The sequence below is a fragment of the Bombus fervidus genome, chromosome 1, assembly GCF_041682495.2.
Source record: "Bombus fervidus isolate BK054 chromosome 1, iyBomFerv1, whole genome shotgun sequence".
In the NCBI taxonomy this organism is placed as follows: Eukaryota; Metazoa; Arthropoda; class Insecta; order Hymenoptera; family Apidae; genus Bombus; species Bombus fervidus.
Window position 1 is genome coordinate 25563940 of NC_091517.1, and position 18890 is coordinate 25582829.

At 37.7% G+C, this 18890-nt stretch overlaps 2 protein-coding genes and 1 long non-coding RNA gene across 9 annotated transcripts in view; 2 read left to right on the top strand and 1 right to left on the bottom strand.

The window, feature by feature from the left end:
- LOC139991141 (lysosomal acid glucosylceramidase-like) overlaps positions 1-11945 on the bottom strand; it is a 36291-nt gene extending 24346 nt beyond the window's left edge. The window contains exon 1 of one of the 2 annotated variants that reach the window (XM_072011050.1): positions 11545-11945. The gene's annotated coding sequence lies outside the window, so the exon portion shown is untranslated. The remainder of the gene's footprint in view (positions 1-11544) is intronic. The other variant, XM_072011059.1, reaches the window with a different exon arrangement.
- LOC139991128 (tubulin glycylase 3A) overlaps positions 1-18890 on the top strand; it is a 33765-nt gene that overhangs the window by 7798 nt on the left and 7077 nt on the right. The window lies entirely within an intron of this gene.
- On the top strand, positions 5687-7257 carry LOC139991111 (uncharacterized). Its single transcript, XR_011800734.1, has 2 exons — positions 5687-6085; positions 6164-7257. It is a non-coding gene; the product is annotated as an uncharacterized lncRNA (long non-coding RNA).

Genomic DNA, 18890 nt, shown 5'->3' on the forward strand with positions numbered 1-18890 from the left:
TTCGAACAAATTATAAAATATCAACGCGTTCGCGTACCTTGCGAATCGAAATGTTTATTTATATCGGTTGAATTCCACTCGTATGCTATGCTATATAATTATTCAACTTCGGTGTTTTAAAAGGACCATTTAAACGAAGCAAGCAAGGGACCTAGCTATTCGTTACTGCGTGCCTACAAGGATCTCGTATTATGTAACTTTAAGGACGAGGGCTGGTGTCCCTATTGTGTATTCGAATTCCCCCTAAAATTTACCGTAGCCATCCTTTCGAGTATGCTGTTGCGCGCGTAGAAGCACAGCTAGTAACATTCAGCAAGTGCGCTTGTTGTCGCATTTGATGCCTTGTTCCAACGTAACGCTGGCAAAGTCTCCGGTGGAACCTCTTAACTGATTGTAACCAATTGTGCAAATTTGTCTTATATTTAGTCGTTATTTAGTCATTTAGGAATGTGAAAGAAATTCTTAACAATAGAGACTATCGTTCTGAAAGCGACACACGAATGACGCTTAACTCGTGAATAATAGATAGAACAATTCTTTTAGAAAGGATTTCTATCCTTTTCTATGCATACGGAGACATTATTGAAAGGTTCCTTCGTCGAGGTTCTAAGGACACTCGGATGTCGGTTTCCGAGTGTCTCTATACTTTTGTATAAATCTTAATTGGAAACGTATGCCGACATTGCCGACCCAAGAAATACGTACTAGTCAGAGTTATTCCGCGAAGATATTTTAACGACATTCCTTTAGATAACGTTGCATACCATTACTTTCTGAGAAAAATCTGTGAATTCGTCGGACGAAAGAAGAATGGAGAATCAGAATGAAAAAAGAGCTAAAAATAATAGAATAAATCGATAGCATTACCTTCAACCTTTCTTTAATCGCTATTAACGTTATTGTTATTTATAGATAAACAATCTATTTACAGGATACAACGAAACAAGCGGAAAGGTTTTTAAGTAAAGAAACTACTCCGTCTCACGGCTACGCCGCATAAAACGATAGACCCTGAGATAACAGATAACAAGAAACATATTCCTACGTTGGCTGTAATTGCAAACTGGAAACATAAAGTTTCGAACAAATAGAGCGACCTTAAGACAAGTTTAATATATCGTCTTTCTAGAATAGAAAGAATAAGACGAAGTTTTATCCTGGTCTCTTCCTGAGAGGGAAGAGTTACCTTTACAGCGACATTTTAATTTTCCGATAACGCTCAGACGAAGGACGAGTTACCGTCAAACAAGCGGCCGCGTTTTACACCTGTAAAGAATTGCTCCTCCGTAGAACGCTGATTCAATCGAATGTACATACTAAAAAAGACCTCGTTCGGATGCATCGTACGTTTCCTTACCGATTTTCCCAGTACATTTCTAACGATCGTTTCTAGAATTTCCTTCTCCTTGCAAAAATTCCGCAATCTGGATCGGAAACGTCTACGTAATTCGGCAATTCCTCCGAAACCGCGTTATTTATTTTTTCGAAAGAAATGCGCGAAGTTCGAGATTGATTTTTCAAGAAAAAAAAAAAAAAAAAAAATTGCCACACTTGTCAACGTCTTCTTACGTATACGTATATGAAAGGATGAGCATCGAACAAAGACTTGGTGAAAATACTGTGAGCTTGGAACTGGACTTACGTACGTACACGTATATGTATAAAAACAGTTATGAGAGAGACGCAGGCGTTTCGGTTCTCGTTGGTGGTTTAGAGGGGAGAATGGGAGTAGATCGTTAAGTTGCCGAGGCCGAAGAGTAGAAGACATAACGAAGGGAGAATAAGCGAAAGACACACAATCTCGGTAATGGGAAGACCGCAAAAAATGGCGTGAATGGGGGATTCAAGCGGAGGCAGCCTCGTCAAGCGCGACTGTCGTCGTCCGCTGCGAATGCCAGAGGCTCACGCGACTCTGTAATTAAAAAGTAGAAACGTAGACGGAAATTGTTGACGTTGAAGTTCCGGACATCGTCGTTTTCACCTTTATCTTGATTCTCCGTCTCTCTTCTTCTCCCCTCCTTTGCTCCCCTTCCCCGTTGTTTCTCTTTCCACGATATACCGTTCCTCTGCTTTCTATTTCCCTCGTTATAATAATATACGTCTCAATTTTCTAACGAAATGAACGAGTGTCGCTTGGCGCCATCAACGACGCACGATCTATGCAATTGGGAAAGTTCGTTCAGACCAATTTAGACTGTTGCGACTTCCGTTTGACGACTGATTTCTTTTTTCTCAATTTTCATACTTCGCCGTTACAGTAAAGTGAGAAACGCGAATAACGAAATAGGTCGCTGGGTGAACGCAATAACTCGAAAGAAAGACAATCACAACGACATCAGTTGGATAGCCTCCGTGTTCCGCAGTCTACGCTCGTCTTTTCCGTATGATTCTAGCTGACGAAACGGAAAACGAAACAAAGATATTTAATAATTGTTGAAACAGGACTTTTATTTCTTTAGTCTCTAGTTGCTATATTATTTTATCTCTCGATGCACCACACGCTGAATTTACATTGCAAACGGAGGCAAATAGGAAGAAGAATACACCATAGAGTATGCTAAAGTGAAAATTGTAACATTTCCTTCGCGTGTTGCGCGATCTTTGAATGACAGTCTCGACAGTACTTTGAAAGAGCGAATGATCAGACGACGAAAGAAACATTCTTTAACCATACACATCGAATTACCTCGATATGACACGAACAGCTGGCTTCCTTCTTTGACCGAGTCACGGAAACAACAGAAGGTCTTTGATGCTACGGTAAATCGGAAATAATGCGGTTTTGCCGTGTCTGCTATCGTTTGCCATCTAAACCGTCTTTTAACCTACGCTCTACGGATCTTTTCGTAGTTTCTGTAATCCATATACGATAGATGTACGTACAATGTATATCTCGGTGAACCGGACAACGTAAAACGAAGATTTATTTCAAAGGCGATGCGTTTATCTAAAATTCGATTCTAGCAGAGACTGAAATTAAAAATATTACCTCCTTACATAAAAATACTTTTACGCGAATCACATCTTTCAACGTTTAACGGCAGAATTTGCGTCAAAAATGTGGTATGTAAGTGTCTTGTTCGCGTAGTCGCGTAAAAACGAGTCGTAAAAGAGGGTTTCGTAGTTTATGCTGTGTCGAATACATACGACGCTTTTTCCACCGAGTGAAAATGTATGTAAAACGTCCATATGCTGTCGGAAAATCCTTAATATATTCACGCGCGTAAGTTCATCGAAATTTTATATTTCATTCCATTTAAAGTGATTAACTGCTCGTTTCGTTTTACGCGATCGCGTGACTCGATCACTCGCCGAAGAAACTGGACGATCAACGTGTATAGTTCGATTGTGAAATCTTTTACTACGCTATGCCGAAATGTTATTCATCGGCTCATAAATTTTCCATTTCGTTCCCACGTGTATGTACTTTGTTTAAATCACGAATAAAGATTAAATAATAATCGTTATAATTAAATCAAATATATGCGGTACGTGTATTATCCTGCGTATTTTCATTTAAAGCAACAACGACTTTTTGCGTGTTCTAAATATACGAGCATGTAGAAACAGTCGAGCATTTTCTTGTCCTGCCTCGGTCGCGGTTGAAGCGAACGAGTAGCAATTTACAGCTAAATGGATTTCGAGTTGTTCGTTGTCGCTTTCTTCCGTATTCCTTCCATCGAAACAATAGACAGCGAAAAAGCGAAGTAGGACTTTGAAAATCGCTTGAACCGAAAGCCATTCGGCTTTATTCGATGTCTCTTTAGTCGTATACATGTACACGTATATTATAATAGGTAACTAACCTACTTTTCGACATCGAAAATCTTTCACTACGTATTTCAACGCACGAGTCGTTCCGTTTCATTCGATCTTCAAAGAAAGAAGAGGTCGGAGGAAATACTTTAAATAGAGATACGCGACACTAATGGCACTAACGAGAGAAAGAGGCAGATTCGTTGCTTTACGTAGATTATTACGAGAAAGCTATTAGGGTGTTAACGTTGGAGGTAGCGGGTCACTTTCGAGGTCCATATTGGCCATTATCTGCACGTCAGTAACGCCGAGCGGAAAATCAAATTTACTTGCGAGAATTCAACCGTGCCGAACGATTACGCGCTATAAAATTCATTTTAAACGTTACATATGACGCTCGCTGCTTTTTTAACTTCATTCTGCTCGAATGCCATCGCTCTGACAATCGACGATAACTTTATGGCAGTCTACGAACTAATAAACGTTTAACGTGTATTCGATCTCCGACAGTCTTACGATGATCAATACCAACAAAATATTCTAAAGTTTAGAGTTCAGAGAGTTCGAACGATAAAGATTAACCACTTGAGCGAATATCGTTCGGGTTTATCCGAGGAAGTCGAGCGCTGTAAACGCAAATGGCCGATGTCAAAGTTTCCATCGATAGATCGCTGTATTTATAGCTGACCTGCATTTCATTTAACAATTTAACCGAAACTATCGGCGCTTTGTTGGTAGAGCGACGGCTTAATGAAGCTTCCTCTGGGTACCTTTGTTTCTACCGGAAGGCAGTAGCGTGTAAGGGGTGTCGAGAGACATGACAAGCGAACGATGTCCGAGATAATCTCGTGATTGCCTTCAGGCTCCAATTACACCCTTGACACGAACCGTATGGGATCTCAAGATTACTTCCTTTGGAAGTTTATACTTCGTTTCGGATTCATCAGCCTTTCCACCTTTTGACCATCCTGTTACGTTCCGCACGATTTACAATATTCTACAGAGATATCGTATCTAGCACGATACGTACGTGTAAAGGTACTTGGGCGAACATAGGTACTCGGATCATGTCGTTTCAGTGTGAACGTTCTAGGTGTATGGATTGTCGAAGTGATCGACACACCTAGGAAAACTCTACATCTGGTCTTCAGCTTTCTCAAGCGCCGAGGTCATCGATAGCGCATAGACGAAAGAATGCGTCGACGACAGACCATAAGCGGTACACGTGCGACGTTCGCTTCAGCGTTCTTTTAGTCTCAGGGTAACATTGCTAGCGTGCGGATTTGGTCCAGCTTACATATATTCCACATTTTGTTCTTTACATTCACAATAAATATATCACTTACAATTTACCCACGCGTTTCTTTAATTCCACATCCATCGCATAACCATAACACGGATAACTATTTTTCTGCTTTCAAGTTATTCTCAAGACACGTTAATTGAAGCGGACGAATTTGCTTCCACACAGTGTTAAATATAAAGCTGTCTAGACATAGGATTTCTGTTGCCATCGATCTCCGCAAACGTGCTATTACAATTAGTCTTTCGACGTCGTTGCTGGTAATTGCGATCGTTAGAATTTAATCTTGAAGTTAAGATTAATAATCTGTGGAAAACACGATGTTTGTGTTGAAATAATATTCAGTGATGTTTATTAAACAGAACTACAGAACCCGATGAATATAAGCGAGTGATATAATTAACAACGTATGTAAGAATCGTTGATTGTTGGCCAGTTACTCTCAGACTAGACGTAGGTAGTGACCCATGATCCCTTAAATATTTTGAACTCCACTCTCTACACAGTAACGAGTATGACCTGTGTAAATGTCCTGTTCAAATGCCTGTGTAGGTGTCTGTGTAAGAATATTTGTCCCTATGCGTGCAATATCGTTGTGTTCCAACAGCGATCCTGACCAACGTTTATCGCAGTATTTTCAGAAACTGTCGCTCTAGTCATCCATGCTTGAACGTTCCTTCATACTTGGTTTATTTCATTTTAAACTTATGTCGTTTGAAAAGAAAAAACACGTATATGTCAATATGTGAATAATATCGCTTTTAAACTGAATGTAAGTCGATCCGGAAAAGTATAGCAATTTTTTATCAAGATCCATTTATAAATTTAGGAATTTGCCATTTATGGACGCGAATAAGATCGCGAGTAAGATTCCTAGCGAGTTAATTTATTCGTTGTTGCAAAAGTGAGAACCGAACGGTAGTATTAGTTGTAAACTTCGCAACTGCGTAGCTTCTACTCCAGTCTTGATTATTTATGGAGCTAGAAGTAGCTTTCTTCTAGAAGGAGGAATGCCTCGAACGTCAGGTCAGTTGGAAAGTTAATAACTTGCAGTATTAAGGGGTAGCTTGGCGAAGAAAAATTTAAATCCTTCAAATTTATTAGGAATTCCAACACTTTGGAATATTTTATAACGAAGAACGAACGAGAAACGTTGAAGAAAATGAAACTCGATGATGCATTCTGATCTGATTATAGATTAAGCGCAAAAGATGCGCAAAAGATTACAAAATAGAAAAGTAATATATTATAGAGTCGATGTCGTTGAGAGAAAGGTAAGAAAAAAAAAAAAAAAAAAACGAATGGAACGAAATATAATTATTTTGATCCGTAACAACGTCAGAGTAACTTAGCGAAGAAATAAAGGAAAAAAGTAACTCCGCAAGAAAGAGCATATTACTTTCCCATCAAACTTCTTTGAATGCATAGAGTTACGATAGGAAAACTACTGCTGTTCGGTAAGTGAGGCGTGATATCGAGGATTTCTACTCTGCTGTAACAGCAGGAACACTCGTACGCTCTTTCCGTTTCCCGTGGTCCCGTCTTTGTCAGCGAAGTCTAAAGATAAATAAGATTCAACTAATTCTAAAGCAAAAATTCATCGATATTTTTTTTTGTATCACGATCGTGGCTTTTTCAGAGATTTCTCGTTAATTACTCCGTGAATTTTGCCCTCGAGTAGTATACACCTTGCATGCCGTTCCAATATCGCGCAGCTGTTTCGTAGAAGATTAGAGCAGCAAACTCGAAGGAAGATGCATGCGCAGAGATGCCATATCTGGACACAACTATGCGAGCAAACTTACCGAGCACAATGTCCGGATAACTGTACATCGAACGATGCGAACTGTGTAATGTTTACTTCAATATACCGGCAGTAGCAGCAGCAGCGGTAACTACGAACTGCATATCGTTGCCGTCGAAATTAAATTAGAAGACGAGTTGGCTCGAGTGTCCGAATCAATCGACAGCCGCGTCTTCGACCAGCTTTCAAACTTTCGCGACTTTCCGGTATCCGAGATCTTAGTTCAACCGTTAAAGCGTTATTTTCTTCTTAGTTAAAGGTGTAGTAAAAGTATTTGCAATTTTGTCTTCTACGATAATAAGATTGGATCGACGAATATGTATCGAAGAAGTTTACTTATAGAGGATAGTTTAAAAAGTTTGATCAACGAACGATTAAACGCAGCGAAAGGACAGGTTCGTCGTACGTCACTTTTGTGGAATTCCCAAGTTCTTATCGACTAAATCGGTCTCGCTCTTGGGAGCCTCATAAGCGAAGGTGAGTGCGCGACAAAAATTCGATTAATCGTAAAATGTCGTAAACTCATAAAACGCAAGAAAGCGGTTAGAAGTAAGTAATGGAGGGTTAAAGAATTTATGGAAGTGATAAGTTGCCGGTCATAAAAGTGCACTTAGATCAAAGCTATAGTTTAAAAATTGTGTACAGGAAAGTGACTATTCCATTACACGCTATTATGTAAATATTATTGCCATTGCCATTAAGATAAAATATCGCGAAACGCGTCAAGCTTGTGGATCGTGGAATATGGAAGCGCGCAACTTGATACGATAAGTCCAATTCTACATTCGCGCGGTTTCCAAAGTTAAAAGACATGACTTGCGAAAATCACAAAGAAACGAGAGTATATATAGGAAGAGTATGTGAGGTAGGGGCAGAAACACGCGAAGAGGATAGGAAAAACTGAAATTTTCAAGAGGTCGCCGGAAACAGTAAGGAAAAGGAGAAGATGGCATCGAGAAGATGAAGACCGTTGTTAACAGACGAAAGAGCACACTTCGCAGCATGGCAGCTCTTTGTTTCGTTAATCCGAACGGCGGTTCGTAGATAAAGCTTAGGTCGCTGGTTCTAAACTCGTCCATTGCTCAGGGCCGCTATGTCAGACGGTAGGGACAAGGGAAAGGAGAGAGTTATATTGTACTTAGTCGTATATAGCGATGCGAGGTGAAGCGAAGCAAGGTATACAAGGCCTACGACGTTGTTACGCCCTCGGCAACCTATTCAAACTTCTCACCCCTCACGATGAACATGCACGTATATCCGTGTGCCAATCATTACGAACTGCTCTTCTCCTTTCTCTATTCTCCATCCTCTTACACTTATTTCACTCTCGGTACCTTAGGTCTGTCTTTTGGTTTGACTTTCGTGGTCTTGTGAAACGTACTTGCCATCTTCTCCCCACATTCTCTGTGTACCATCAAAGTTATGCTAGCGTCTTTAATATATACCACCGTCTGCTTTTTGTTATCTCTTGTCTTAGGAAGCGCTTTTACAAGTTGCTTTGAACATGATTTTCTTCGAAGAAAGAAGAGAAGAAAGAGAGACAGGGAGAGAGAGAGAAGAGAAAGAGGAGGACGAAGGAAAACGTACAAAGAAGAGAAGACCGTTAGTACCAATCTTTGCTCCTGCTGATTTTAGAATACTGGCAGGAACAAGCTCTACCTTGCTAACAACGAGTAGGGTTTCTACATTCTACCTTTCGATTTTTAATTTCAAATCTATTTTGTCGAAAATAGATCGAGACTTATAACCGAACGTCGCCTAGGCTTTCTATATATTTTCAACTGTTAACACTTTTCTGATTCTTCATTCTTTATACATTTTTCACAACGAACGTATGTATAATACATAGTCTGTTCCAAAAATAACAAAACGACGTTAATACGAAATTTCTGTCACGTTGAAATACATCCTTATTCGACGCATTAGTTGGCGGTATAGGTCGTTGATCACTACGATAAAATATTTTTCTCTTAAAACGATGTCTCTGCTTTGTTATTATTGTTAACAACTTTGCTTATTTTTCGCAGACAGACAGTGTGTATCTCAAATTATGAGTGTCACGAGGGAATGTTTTGTTTTTTAATAATTACAAACTACAGATATTTTATTAAAATTAAATATTTTTTCATAAATGCGTATTACTTTCGTAGATTAAAATTACCGTGTCTCAGACATAAACGTATGTTACCATGCTTATCCACAGTCGGAAACAAAAAGTAATTACAACTGATCGTTCGTAAGTTTTTTAGAATGGAAAATATCGGAATAAAGCTATCGAGAAGAAAGTTGGTTATGTCCTTTTCGTGTTTCACGAGCTTCTTAATGGTCGCAAAGAAAAGAGTTTATCGAGAATCCTTTAGCTTGCTGCGATAAGTCCTTTGATGAAATTTATCATGGACTTAAGCGAACGACGTTGCTCTATTCCATTGGAAGTTTACCTCGAATTGTAATCGAGGCGTTGCATCGCCTTAACTCGCAGTTGCATTACTCGTCAGTTTTAATTTGTTAAGAACATATATCGATATATATCGACGAAATTAAACGATTCGATAACGTTTGCGAAAAGTTTCGATGCCTAACGTTCTGTAAACGTATCTGTGAGGGGAAAAGGGAAAACTTTGTTTGTATCGTAGTATAGAAGTATTAGAGATGTGGAAGAGAACTCGAAACAGTTACAAATACGTGGTTCAACGGTTAAGTTACGGTAACAGGTGATACGGTAAATGTTAAAACTCGAAGTTTAGATGAGAAAAATAATTTATCTTTGTGACATGACAGGAAACTAGAAGAGTTCAAAATGAATTTACAGAGTTTGTTGAAATTTATTTCCAACGTTTATCTCGTTCAATTTATCTTATTGCGCAAAGCGAAATGCATTGATACGAGGTCCCGAAAATAATACAACTAACGCATGTAAGAGCGAGACTAAAAAATTTGTAGCCAATCTATTAAGCAAACATTTACATTTGACATATAGTTTTTTCAATTTCAAACTCCGATCGATAAATTTAAACTTTGTTCGGCGATATACAACTTGCATCGAATCGAGAAATTATTCGCTGTTGTAACGTGTAAATTAATTTTGTTATTTTTGGATGTATTTTCAACGTCTGAAGTTAGGAAATCAGAAGGGATCGCTGTAAACTATTTAACTAATTATTACCATAACAAGTTTAACAATTTGATGGAAATCATAATCAAAAACAACGATATGGTCATAGTTAGACACTTGTACTTCTAAACGTTTTATACTTTACAACGACTCAGCGATCAATGTCTAAAACGGACGCCTATTTACAAATGCTTTTACAGTATTTCACCGATCGAGTTATCAGAAACTAACGTGATAGGATATCTATCTCTTTTACTCGAATACGTGCATGTCTGTTTATATATATATATATATAAACATAAATAAAAATAAAAATATATATATAAGTGATTACATAATATTTGCTTCAAGCATCAACGGCTAACGTCACGAACAAGCGCATTTCAAACATTGAAATCGTGTGACGATAAGCGCCCTTTTCCACGCTTATTATTAGGTTGTCCAATAAGTTTCTTTCGTTTTATAAGGAAATAATAGACGCATAATGTTTTTTGTTTTACATTACTTTACCGAATTATGCGCGAATATAATAATGGAAATAGAACGAAATGGATCATACCTAATTCAATAAAATAATATAAAACAGTAATTTGTAAGTGTTCATAAGAAATGCATCGCAATTGGTACAATTATCATCGAACGTAACGAAACGGAAAAGGAAAGAAATTGCTGATTCGTGAATCGAATCGTCGTGATCCAATAGTTAACCAAGAACGTTCCATACAGAATGGAGAAACGATGCACGATACTGCGTTCCATGTCACGAAGTCCATTACGAAGAAGGTATTTTCGAAGAAAGCTAATAGATCAAGGGAAATAGGTTAAGGCGATGAAAGAGAATGGAGTATTCAGCTCGTCGATGCTTCGAGGCTCATGGTCGATAGATCACGCATCTAAGTATACTAAATGTCTCTTTTTCTCGTTCATAGGTTATTGAACCGCGAATGCTCTTTTTAGCACGGAATACGCTTATCAAGTCCGATGTCATGGCCAGCAGGCATGTAATATGTCACACTTGAAAACGGAGACGCGATCGTGTCATCGTTTGCACGCATTACGTACAGATAGACACCTACTGATTTTTCACATCGTTTACTGCAAATGTAGTTTTCTTCCTTGTAGTTTTCACGGAATCAAATTCTTGCGAATTTAGTCGGAATCGTTGATCAGCGATTAAGAACGGAAGTTTCTTCGGTAATAACCGGGTAATAGCCTTCCACCGAATAAAATTTTGTCTATCATCCAACTTAAATTATCGACTACGTTCGTTCAAAGTTAGAATCGTTTCTATAATAAGCTACGAGCTATTATCACAGCGTAGATTAGTTTTAATAAATAAGCCTATCTCTGCTAGCGTGAAAATAGAGAAGATATTTATGAAAATATAATAATCTACGACAGCGTGTACATACTTATATTAGTATCGTTGCGATATCGGTTATCGTGATATTCCTTATCATCAAGTTAATGGACAAATTTTATGCGAAATATAAAAAGATAAATGAACGAAAAAGAGAACAAGGAAACAAGCAAGTACCACCCAATAAGCGAAATATTACGATTTCTTACCTTGGTTCCTTTCTTACGACGATTAATTTTGAGCCAGACTTCTTTATGAAGTAATAATACGTACGATGAAACTTATCCGAGCACAAGCACGATAACTTCACGAATCGTCGGTAGCGAGCCGTATTCTCAATTTATATTTTATATTTTATATTGTATCTAATTTATATTTGTCTTATTCTAGTTTAGACGTCGCAGTAACAACGTGACTGAAACAAGATTTTAATCGTCGATCCACCATTGAGTCATCGGTTTGTTCGTTTTAACAGACTGTTGTATTATTTGAAATCTAATTATTCCGATAATATTAATTTACCAGACGCTTACTCCTGGAAAGTTCACCAAGTTTTTGCGCTGCAACGATAGAAATATTTACTTTAATTCCTTCAGAACGTTCGTTCACGCGTTCGTTAATCGTACACGATCTTGATATGCGCATCGCTACTGCGTAGAGTGGACTACCACGAGGTCGTTTATCTACAGAAAGACTGTAATTACACGTACATGTGTATGTCTACTGTTAGATACGTCAATGCTCTCGATGCAACGTCCGGATAGACGCAGACAAGCTTACGACCGTTCCAACTTTTTATGGAAAATTTTACATTCTGCTTGTGGAACGTCAGCCCTTGAAAACCTTGTGAAAATTCTACGCGCGTCTGATATATTAAGAAAATGGTCGAAACGTTTAGGACGGATAATCCGAATCGATCAAAGGTCTCTGTCAGATACAGAAGAATCGTTGACGCGTCTCTGATTTTACCGGTAATTTTATCCATTTGTTTCTTCGAGCGTAAATAAATAATATCGGACGGAATAAAAATTTCGTGAAAATTGTAATATGCCTTAGAAACGAATCGTTTCTCGTTAGCTACGGTGGAACAACGTATCTCGTATTAGCTGGAAAAAACTGAGCGCGCTTTGCTTAAATACTTTCACTGAAAAACGGTACTAATAACAGGAATGATTACGTTTCGTTTATAGAGTACAGGACGCGGAATACAGACGCGGGTCAGAGTTGTTTGTATCTTTTTGTCGTCTGCGAGAATAACGGGGGAAATCTCGTGAGAAGCCATTTCAACGAGGAGGAGAGTTATTTGTGCCTGAAACACGTGACACCGGCAATCCGAAGCGAAATGCAAAAGGTACAATTGCAAGAATAATTGCCGACTCGTTTGTTTTCTCGGTTCTTAAAATGGGATCATTACAAAGTACTGCTTACTTTCGTGGCAGAGAAAGAGAAACGAAGAGACAAGTAGGCGGAGAGTATGTTTTTCTCACGTAATTAGCCACTTCGAGCAAGAAACGACTCTGGATAGGAAAGGAAATGGTTCTGTCGGGAACACGAAAGGAACGTTTTTGCTGAAAAAAAAAAGGGAAAATAATTAACCGTACTTTTTTCATCGTATAAACACCTCTTATTTCTTAAAGTCCTATCCGGGGTTTAAACATTTCAACTTGAGGAAACGAAGTGGTATCTTCTGCGCTTTTAAGCTAATAGAAAAAAAAAAAAAAAAAAAATTGTAAATATAAAACAAGCAACTAAAACGTACGAAGCGTTTTCCCAAAGAAATTATCGAGTCCGACGTAGGAGTCGGTTTATAAAGTTGGTCTCGACGAAGTTGAAGAATATAAAAAGCATCGAACACGTAACCGGCCTAACGGTGAATAATTAAGGCGCTTTGCGTTGAGATATTTTAAACAACGCCGATGTCTTTTTTAAAAAACTCTGGTCGACATTTATTCGACCAAATGTTTTAAAACCACGATGGAAATGGGAATAACTTTGGAAGGCAACAGAAAACTTTACTAAACCCTTAAAGTTTTCAAGTATGGACGTTGATGCCGGAATTTATCACCATCTTTTTATCACGACAGCGATGAACTGATCACGTGTTTCAAGTACGTGACTGCAATGTAAACTTCTCAATGCCGAAACTTTATCGAGTCGGACAAATTTTGGGAAATTTATCCAAGAACTACATATTGCTCTATGACTGTAGAAGGAAACGAGATTACAGGCTTCGGCTTTGATCACCTGTTCATACCCTCCGAGGTTGTTTCCGATCGATAACCGAATTTCGAGATAGTATTTTAATCGTAGACCAGTTCGATGCAGTTTCATCGGATATTACGTGTAATCACATCTGGAGCATCACCGTCCGATATTCGTGTGATTAAACTATCTTTGTAAGTTACATGCTCCGCGTTGTCGCTCGACGATGTCGAAGCGATATACTTTAAACGATAAATTACGATAAATTGCTAAAAAAAAAAAAAAAATATACATAAAAACGTCGTCTCTTTTGGAAAGAATGTGAAAATTACACGGACTGGAAGTAGGCGCGCGAAAAGAGGGAAAAGTATTGGTACCCGAAACGATACGAGTATAGTAGAAGATGGAAACTTTACCGGCAGAGTTTGAATTCGTTCATGTTAGGCGGAAGTAGAGCAACGGAAGGCAAAGTAGAGCAGTTCTCGGAGAGAAATAGTTCTCAAAGAAATATCTACTATGTAATACATGACTTTGCTTTAAATTGTACAAAGGCCCCTTTAGCGATATAACATTTGGTGCGAATACGCGTACTCTTCGGTGTTGCAATCTGTAATACACTGTTTCCCTTTGAACAATATGTACAGAGTAGGTCTCTAGGTAGAGGTACGTACGTATATGACACGTTGTTCGCATATGTAAAATTCTACATAAAAATATATATACGTATATATATAGAAAATACACATAGTAAATAACTGATTTGACCGAAATTTAATAACGTATCGTATCGCGTCGTTCGATACAACGTTGATGATATACGTGGAAAATAAAGACAAAAAAGGAAAATTTAGAAAATCATACAAGTGATCGCGTAGAATTGCAGCTGGAAATCAAAAAACGGAATATTAAGGTATTCTTCGTATCGATATGGCTAGAAATTTCGAAATGCTTGTGCTTATTAATCGATTTGTAAATTACCTCTATCCAGTTTGCTTGTTAAACAGCGATACGAAAAGCCTACCATTCAATCGCGATTAGTGGACTTCTCTATCGAACGATGGTATATTTCCCTCAAATAGACTATAGAACGATCCAATAATTCCATTACACAGGCTAGTAACGGTATAAAGCATCACCTTATACTGTCATTGTCCGAGGACGCTCACGTTGTCCGAATATCGGTATTCGTACGAATCTCAACTTTTTACATCGCTAATCCTTTACGATACGAAACAACGTTCTCGAAAGATGTTCTCGTGGCAAAAGTACTTCAAACGTTCAATGCCCTAATTCTAATCTACTGTTCTCTTTTCAACATTTTTGTCCAACGGCAGAATTTCTAGTTACAAACTAAGTACATACTGGTTGTTTATCTTTGGAATTCCGTGTGATTTTTATAGCGGCTGTATGATATAGCGTGCTTCGATACAATGATCGAGCGAAAATTACGATCTCCAAATTTCAAAGATGTACGATCAGACGTTTGGATACTTCCTCTGACGCCGCTAATGTCTTACGAAAGTTGTAATGTGATAATTTTTCAGCGAAAACATCGCGAACCAATGTTTTCCCAGAGCGATGGTCAACATTTCGATGACGAAAGAAACGAGGAGGGAAAAAAAAAGAGGAGAGAAAAGAAGAATAGAGAAGAGAGAGGAAGGAGGGAAAGTTTGAGGTGAAACGCGAAGAAACGAAAGCTGCAACAACTATACAAGCGCCACAAGCTTAACCGACAAACTTCGTAACTTGTTTCTTCGTTGAAAATGCATCGTGTAAGATCTACAGACATCAGAATACAAATACGAAAGTACTGTAGCGTTTTGAAACAAGATTGAATCTTGTAATAAGATTTACCTAACTGTTTAGCGAGTCTATTTTCGTGCTGTGCAATGTGCTATAGAAAATTCTTATTTTGCAGGTTGCGTCGCATCGCGAGAATCCGCCGACAGACAAGCGATTTTCCGAGGTACGGTATGCCGCGTTGCTTTTTCTCGTAAATGTTAATTGCATCGACTTGACGAATTCTTGTGGTTCTTGCGCGCGAGTCGCTCCATGAGCCGCTGTTTACCGTTTACACGCTATGCTATACGATAAGTAGTTAGACCGCTTTAAGTTCCAACCATGGAAAACCAAAACTAGTTTATGAAGTAAACTTTTAAGTAAACTTTGCGACTCGTTTCTTCCTCGGCAGTGCATGATTGCTTAGAAACTTTATAACAGATGAAATAAATATATACAATGCGAAATTATACGTATAACATGACTCAAAGATAGAATATATACGTACAGGGATTTTAGTTACATTAAAAGTATTCGTAGATCGCTCCACTTCGGAAAATAACTTGTCGATCGGAGACGCATTATCTTTTCAAAATCATAGATGTTATTTCGAATAGAATTCTATTCGTTCTATTCGTTCTATTCGAGAACCATCGATCGTGCAAAATAACTTCATCGGCCAGAAAGCTGGTTGTACTTCTCGTGTATTGTCGCGTATTATACCAAAAGGATTTTTCATGTACGTGCTTCGACGTTTTTGAAATTTTATGGTAAGCCTATCCATATCGTTTAAGGGCGTTGCTATTATATCACGAAAACGATCGCAAGCTTCTAGATAATTGCGAAAAATTTTCATCCTTCCAACGTGATAAATCTGAACTGTTCGTAACAACAGGGTAAGAAAAGGGTGAAACGAGAATGAATAATCGGAATGATTCAATTGACGACGTAATAGATGGAAATGATATGTGTTACTTACAACGGTAGTAAACGCGATGCTTTCGATAAACATTGAAATAACAAGAGGAAGTAGCGGGAGGAGCGAACAAGAAATAGTCGATCCAATTCTTGATCCTGACCACTTAACCTTCTTAACTTTAATCAATATATTTCAGATGGGTCTTCCATAATTAGAATAATGGAAGGTCTAATAGAGGTTTCTATGCGAATAAGGACGTAATTGTGGATGGAAAGTTTAAAAGCATTCCTGGTGCCTTTGGTGATTAGAGAGTGCAGTGGGCGCGGTTACTTAGCTAGTTAACTCGTTCGCTCGTGCAGCAAGTCGAATCGAAAGCACGTTTCGCTGGCACGATTTCCACCCTCTTGGCTACCAGACAGTCATTTATAGTCAAACGTAACGGATTTCCAAATATCATTGTCGGATGTCTGTACCCCATTATATGCATGTTCATGTATATATATATATCCTGGCAACACGTATTTCGAATAAACAAAATTTCATTTTCTATCACAAATACGTACATATATACTCGCAAATCGGTTACTTACGTGTTTCGAATAAATATGTTTTGGTCTTGACGCGTTGGCATGTTATACGAATTATATTAAAGCAATGTAAAAGAACGCTAATTATATTTAAAATTATCTATTTCTAAAACCTAAAATTATAGATTAACTCGAAATAATGATTTTATTTATTGAAAGATGGAGAAGGGTGAAAAGATAAAATAAAAATGTAGATTCTATGGTAACGAAGAAAGTTCTGCCGTTTTTCGGAGTGTGAAGTGCATAATAAGGTAATTTTATTCGTTAAAATATTCACCTTTAGGTCGAGTTACTCTTTCACAGTGGGAAGGATAATGGGAAGGTAATTAAACAATACTACCTTTCTAAAATTCAGTATCTTTATCTTCGAAAAATTGACACAGCTTCTCATTTATAACCGTGTCGTTTGTAAATTGTTTCCCAGCATATAATTATCCAAAGATCGAAAGAGGTGATAGAAGTTTCCATCCCAGTATCTTGTAAAAATAAAATTTGTCGACGATTCACTAAAAATGACTGTTCTTTTTTTTCTTCAGCTTGTCATGTAGTGTTTCTAGTTGCTCACTGTACAAGTTCGTTGCGAGGGTTCGACCAGAATTCAGATATTTGTGGCGAACAGTGTCTCGCGTAGTCCACCAGATACGCGTGAGCAACAGAATCTTTTGGTTAACATATTGCGATCGGAATTAATAATATTAAAATCGGTCGTTTCGTCGGAATTTTGCAAATAATTGTATCGTAATTCTATAATCTTCTATAATATGTATATGTGAATAATATTTTTAATACTAGTGGCAAATACGAGCTCAAAGGTGGAAGTATTTTAACGTTTTAAATTGCCCATGACAGGAATGTTCAGGCGTATGATGCGATATATTGCGGATGAAATTGTCCGGTAGTGTGAATTCAACTGAATTTTAATAGGACCACAGTGAAATGTTAGATAGATGTATGGAATTTACGAGCACTTACCAATCGAATGTACCGATGCTCGATCAAGATAAATACATAGTATGTAAAAAGACTTTTCATGTTCTATCGATAAATTTAGAAATACCTTTATTAATCTTTTATCGAATAATAGTAATTTAGAGACGCGCGAACTCGACCAACTATACGTATTTTTTTTCTCGGATACTTTGATGTATCGCGTATGAAGTAAAATATTCGAACGGCATGAAATTACGTTGAAAAATGGATTATTTTAATCGCTACAGCTGTAAAAAGATACGTTGTTTTAAAATAATCATCGATACACCGATACGATGAAAGTGTACATGTGAGTTTCGCCAAACATATGGAACGTAGCGTTGACAGTACTAATACACTGAATTTCGTTGCAGTCATGAACGATATCGATATGGAAAATATTTCAGTGTATCGAGAAAATTGGTATTCACAGATATCGTTTTTTTCTACATATATATTTTACGCTCCTAGAAATAAACATACATACGTATTTACACAAGAGCATATTTTACGTTTAATGCAAATTTTTTGCCTGCTGTGTATCATACAATTTTCTGCTTTTTTTTCAGATTTTTGTCTTTATACCGCGATTCGTAGAGTTACTGGTTAAAAAATTGCAAACAAACGATATAACGACTGTTAGCTGGCAATTAACATTGTGTACATAGTCGTTGGGAAAATGGAGAAAAAGTAGAAGATCGGATAAATGCAACATGTCTGACATTTGACACATCAACAAAAATCCATAGATAGCAGGAACCAAACCGTTCGGAATAGGAGAACCGTGAAATAAATTTTAGAGTTTAACTTTACGTTTTGATCTATCACAAAAATTTCTCCAGTTCGAAGTCAAGATATCACGATACATAAAACATCAATGAGGAAACGTTTAATGAAATATCGCGGATCCATAAAACTTTGTCACTACACAAACTCACGCAGTGTACGAGCAGAAAATTTCCACCAAGTGTCGCAAAGTATCTTTACTATAGAAAGAACGTAGATGTCAGTTTTTAAACGATGAAATGAAGTTTATAATTTCGAAATTTTTCGTCACAATTACGGCAAACGAGAATAAATATGGCAAGTATAGCGCGTG